At 44.9% G+C, this 6,273-nt stretch overlaps 1 pseudogene; it reads left to right on the plus strand.

Moving 5' to 3' along the window:
* The first annotated feature begins 2,382 nt into the window (after nucleotides 1–2,382).
* On the plus strand, nucleotides 2,383–2,515 carry LOC141106926 (U2 spliceosomal RNA; annotated as a pseudogene).
* The last annotated feature ends 3,758 nt before the right edge of the window (nucleotides 2,516–6,273 follow it).

A 6,273-nucleotide genomic window follows, 5' to 3' on the forward strand; every position in this document is an offset into this window, starting at 1 on the left:
TAAAATATAAAAGATGATGTTACGCCAAGTAAATAGATACCCCTAAGGTGTCCCGCTTTAAAATTGCACATGCTTGTGGAATGGTGATAAATTACGGTACTTAAAAACCAGTTTGGAGGTCTGGTACCACAATTATTGCTCTTGCTATGGCGTTCGCGGCGATACTTCACATGTGTGGTGCGATCACCGTTTACGTATGCGGGGGACGACGCCTTTGCATGCGAGCACGGTGGGACAGGGGTGCTTTAAAAAAAAAAAAAATTATTATTTTATTTAAATTTTTTTTATTTTTACACTGTCTCTTTATTTTTTATTACTTTTATTGCTATCACAAGGGATGAACAACATTCCTTGTGATAGCATGGGCAGTGACAGGTTTTATATAGAGATCTAGGGTGGGAACAGGAGAGGCCGGAGGGTGGTGGGGGGGGGGAGATGGGGACCCCCTTTTGCTGCCTGTAAAAGCTTTCCTGGCTCTAAAAGTTACCGGGATTAGACATGTGCACCGACGAAAAATGTGTTCGTTTTCATTTCATTTGTGTTTTTTTTCCAATTTTCGGGTCACTCGTTATGACCGCAATTCGTAAATTCGAAAATTCAAAAATTCAAAAATAAGAAAGAAAATCCAAAAATTTAAAAAAATAACTAACTAATAATAACTAACTATTAAATGATAGGTATTGGAATTTCCTTTCAAATTTGTCTGTTAGTGAACGTAATGAATACGAATTTATCCGAAGTTACGAACTATCCAAAATAACAAATGCCGCATCTAAACAAATGGAACGGAATGAATTAATAATAATAGTAAAAAGTGTTTATTATTTTTATTGTTATTTGTTATTATCAATTTGTTCCGTTCCATTCGTTTAGATGCGGCATTCGTTATTTCGGATAGTTCGTAACTTCGGATAAATTCGTATTCGTTACGTTCACTAACAGACAAATTTGAAAGGAAATTCCAATACCTGTAATTTAATAGTTAGTAATAGTTAAGTTATTATTAGTTAGTTATTTCAGATTTTCTAATTTGCTAATTTACGAATATTCGTAAAAATTTGTTAAACGGGTTTTCGTTAACTTGGAAAATTTTTTTGATAATAGTAAAAATAAGAAAACACCACAATGATGTGAAATCAAGAAAGAGACAATAAATGAACGTAAAGTTGAATAAAGTCTCTCGAAAGTGTTCGCTAAAGTGGTTAAAAAAAAAAAGAAAGAAAAAAGAAGAAAAAAAAAAACAAAAAACGGGTGTTCGGTAATTCGGATGTTTCCGAATTAACAAATTTGTCAAAATTTGTTAAAAAACATCACCGCGGTTTAACCACTTTAACCTCGCGGCATTCCGATACGTTGCGGGGACTGAAGTGGTTAAAGTATACCTGAAGGCAAAACTTTATTTTTTTTCAGTTTTGGATAGAGTGGAAGAGGATTAGAGCCCCTGTCTGGTTTTTATTGCTGTTGGTGTCCCAGATAGGGAGATTCACCCTCTCTATTTGTCCTGATGATTGGGTTATCACTGAAAGTGAAAGTAAATAATAATCCCCTCCAGAGACTGTCCCCCTGTGCACTATTGTGACTGCACTGCCACCAGTTACCCCGGTGTCACCTGTTCCCACCTCCCCCCGGTATTGACCTCAGCCCTGTAATGGATCACACTTGCCAACTGCCTGCCCCGATCTTCAGCCTGTCCATGTCCCCCATATTGCTTGTCCTTTCTGTACCGGTTCTTTTCCAGGTCAACACACGCCTGCACGGGTGTGTCTAAGGACCGCAACCTGGGAGCCATCCTCTAGCAAAAAGCATTATCCTTTGTGGGTTGTAGTATGTAAATACCAGTAAGCTCCTTCAACTCTGCCTCCCAACCCTTCTTGGGGCCCGCACCCTCATGTACCTGCAGACAGCATGGTGGGCCCACAAGCAAAAGTCAAAATGAGGACAGAAATGCTTATCTGCATACTCTATATGGCCATGCGGAGACCTGACCATCACACCCATATGAGCTAGTTGGATATCCCATTCCAAAACCGTGACCATTAATATCGAGCCTCCTTTCTTTGCAGCTATAGCACCCTCTCCACTTTTCTGAGAAGGCTTTCCATAAGATTTTGGATTGGGTCCAATTTTGCCCATTCAGGTAAAACTGCATCCGTGAGGTCAGGACCTGATGTTGGGTGAGAAGACCTGGCTCACAGTCATCATTCCAAAGGTGTTCAGTAGGGTTGAGGTCAGGGCTTCTGTCCTAGTCACTCGAGTTCCTCCACACCAAGCCCGTCACACCATGTCTTTATGGCGTTGGCTTTGTACAGAGCGGCACAGTCATGATGGAACAGAAAAGGGCCTTCCCTAATTCGATAAGCACAATTGTCTGAACATCTTCAGATCGCTTCTCGGCCTTTTGGCTAAGATCAAGTGTAGTATCTGTTCTTATCAGTTTCCAGGAGGTGGCGCTTGCTTCCGTCCCTGATCTATGGCGAGATAGAGATGGGATGGCGGTTGCTATGCAAAACCTGCTGGAGTAAAGGTGACCTGGAGCGGTTTGTAGCCGAAAGGGAAGCCTTCTGATGGGGACGGAGAACCACAGGGTCTGAACCGGAGGGTCGGGACCCTGGCCTTCTGGCCTGGATTGGGGCAGATCTAGCTCCGGACAGTTATTCGGGAGAGAACGCTGGCTCCCCTTTCTCCCACCGGGGGAGCGACCAGTATTTCCCGAATGTAATTAGGTACGAGGGACGGAACGAGGGTGAGGCCTGATGGTAAAGGGCTCTCACCAAGCTTCCAGAACTCTATGCCTTTCTGCCTGGGGTGGGGTCTGCTGTGGTCTGGGCTGGGGACCAGGGTTGGTCTTTGAAAGCCTATGGAGTAGTGCCCCTGGAGTGGCAGCCCAGGGGTGCCATAAAATCACTGTGAGTGGCAGTCACTTTGATTTGAGGCACCATGGTTACTACACCATACAACACGCTTTTTTAGCACCTGCCTCTTGGGCCGGGCCTTTTGGCTAGGAGCAGAGGAATTTTTTATTCCTGGCCGGAGGGCCTGGTCATTGTTTCACACAATGGCCACCTTTTTTCACTCTCCTCTCCACTATCCCTTCCCCACTTTCTATTTATTTTCTTTTTTTTGATTGAATCCTATGTTTGTCACGTCTTGTTCACGTTTGTCTCACTGTGTGATGAGTAAAGGCGGGTCTTCGGGCCAGCCCTGAAAGTCTTGGGAAGGGGTGGACATGGCCTTCTGGCTTCGTCCGCCCTAACCCACGGGGTCTCCCTTCGGGGGAGCCCTGCCTAGTACTTGGGTGGGTCTGTTTCGGCAGACCTTCCAGAGAACGGGGTCTGTCTGGTTTCGGCCAGATAGACCATAGTAAAGTACCTTTGTCCTCGTCTGGAGCCTAACGCCCCGGGGGATCAGGGAATTGGCACGTCTTGTGTACCCGTCTGCACTTTTTTGTGTTCACTCTTTATGTGTGTGCACATTTTTTATGCACCGGGTGAAGTTTTTTGGGGTGTGTTATGCACGCCATAGGCTTTCAATAAAAAAAAAAAAAAAAAAAAAAAACAATTGTCTGAACATCTTTGTATGATGTAGAATTAACAGTAGCCTTCACTGGAAACCCCTGAACTCCTATGATCAATGTTTGCATGCTCTGAAAGTCTGAGGCTCCATTCACACTTGCGCGACTTGTCATGCAACTTTGGACGTCAAAGTTGCATGACAAGTCGTTCCCCTTGTTTTCCAATGATAACCATTCATATACACTTTATTACCAGAAGTACTGGGACGCCTGCCTTTACACACATGAACTTTAATGGCCTCCCAGTCTTAGTCCGTAGGGTTCAATATTGAGTTGGCCCACCCTTTGCAGCTATAAAAGCTTCAACTCTTCTGGAAAGGTTGTCCACAAGGTTTAGGAGTGTGTCTATGGGAATGTTTGACCATTTTTCCAGAAGCCCATTTGTGAGATCAGGCACTGATGTTGGATGAAAAGGCCTGGCTCTAATTCATCCCAAAGGTGTTCTATCGGGTTGAGGTCGGGACTCTGTGCAGGCCAGTCAAGTTCCTCCACCCCAAACTCGCTCATCCATGTCTTTATGGACCTTGCTTTGTGCACTGGTGCGCAGTCATGTTGGAACAGGAAGGGGACATCCCCAAACTGTTCCCACAAATTTGGAAACATGAAATTGTCCAAAATGTCTTGGTATGATGACGCCTTAAGAGTTCCCTTCACTGGAACTAAGGGGCCAAACCCAACCCCTGAAGAACAGCCCCACACCATAATCCCCCCTCCACCAAATGATTTGGACCAGTGCACAAAGCTAGGTCCATAAAGACATGGATGAATGAGTTTGGGGTGGAGGAACTTGACTGGCCTGCACAGAGTCCTGACCTCAACCCGATAGGTGCTCAGTCATGTTGGAACAGGAAGGGGTCATCCCCAAACTTTTCCCACAAAGTTGGTTGCATGAAGTTGTCCAAAATGTCTTGTTATGCTGATGCCTTAAGAGTTCCCTTCACTGGAACTAAGGGGCCAAACCCAACCCCTGAAAAACAAACCCACACCATAATCCCATCTCCACCAAATTATTTGAACAAATGCACAAAGCAAGGTCCATAAAGACTTGAATGAGCGAGTTTGGGGTGGAGGAACTTGACTTGCTTTGTGCACTGATAATGCACCATAATCCCCCCTGCACCAAATGATTTGGAGGGGTGGCCCAATACTTTTGGCAATATAGTGGGGATGAGCGAGTTTGAGGTGGAGGAACTTGACTGGCCTGCACAGAGTCCTGGGGGGTCTTATATTGCTGGGAGGGATCTACTGTAGAGATGTGGAGTCTATTTTTGTATTTTTGATGGCTGCTGTGGGATCCATTGTTGCTGGTGGGAGATCTATTGTTGCTGGTGCATCTATTGTTACTTGTGAGGATCTATTGTTGCTGTGTGGTTTATTGTTGCTGGGGGGACTATTGTTTCTGGGGAGGATCTATGGCTGCCGAGGGAGGCTATTGTTGGTGGGAGTCTATTATTGCCGGGGATGTTCTAATGTTTCTGGGGAGGATCTATTGTTACTGAGGGGCCGATTGTTGCTGAGAAATCTATTGTTGCTGGGATCTATTTTTGCTGGGGAGGATATATTGTTGCTGGGGGGGAGCTATTGTTGCTGATGGGGGATCTATTGTTGCAGAGGGAGGCTATTATTGCTGGGGGTGGTCTAATATTTCTGGGGAGGATCTATTGTTACTGGGGGGGGGTCTATTGTTTCTGAGAAATCTATTGTTGCCAGGGGATCTATTTTTGCTGGGGAGGATCTATTGTTGCTGGGAAATCTATTGTTGCTGGTGGGGGTCTATTATTGCTGGGGATGATCTAATGTTTCTGGGGAGGATCTATTGTTACTGAGGGGACTATTGTTTCTGAGAAATGTATTGTTGCTGGGTGGTCTATTTTTGCTGGGGGGACTATTGTTGCAGAGGGAAGCTATTATTGCTGGGAATGATCTAATATTTCTGGGGAGGATCTATTGTTACTGAGGGACTGATGTTTCTGAGAAATGTATTGTTGCTGGGGGATCTTTTTTGCTGGGGGGAAGAGATTGTTGCTGGGAAATCTATTGTTGCCGAGAGAGGCTATTGTTGCTGGGGGGAAGAGATTGTTGCTGGGAAAGCTATTGTTGCTGGTGGGGGGAATCTATTGTTGCCAAGAGAGGCTATTGTTGCTGAGAAGGATCTATTGTTGCTGGTAAGCATCTATTGTTGCTGGAAAAATCTATTGTTGCTGATTGGGAATCTATTGTTGCTGTGAAGGATCTACTGTTCCTGGGGGGGGGGGGGGTATTGTTACTGGGAAACCTAATGTTTCTGGGGGGGGAGTATCATTGCTGGGGAGGATCTATTGTTACTGGGGGGAGCTCTATTGTTGCTGGGGGAAGAGATTGTTGCTGGGAAATCTATTGTTACTGGTGGGGGGATCTATTGTTGCCGAGAGAGGCTATTGTTGCTGAGAAGGATCTATTGTTGCTGGAAAAATCTATTGTTGCCGATTGGGAATCTATTGTTGCTGGGGGTAAGAAATTATTTTGTTGCTGGGAAGGATCTATTGTTCCTAGGAAATCTAATGTTTCTGGGGGGGAAGTATCATTGCTGGGGAGGATCTATTGTTACTGGGGGTCTATGGTTGCTGGGAAATCTATGGTTCTTGGGGGTGGGGTGGGGAATAGAGAGCGAAAGAAAAAGAAAAAGGAAAGGGTGCAAGCTTCGGAGAATACTACAGAAAAGT

Source organism: Aquarana catesbeiana, linkage group LG08 (genome assembly GCF_042186555.1).
Source record: "Aquarana catesbeiana isolate 2022-GZ linkage group LG08, ASM4218655v1, whole genome shotgun sequence".
NCBI lineage: Eukaryota > Metazoa > Chordata > Amphibia > Anura > Ranidae > Aquarana > Aquarana catesbeiana.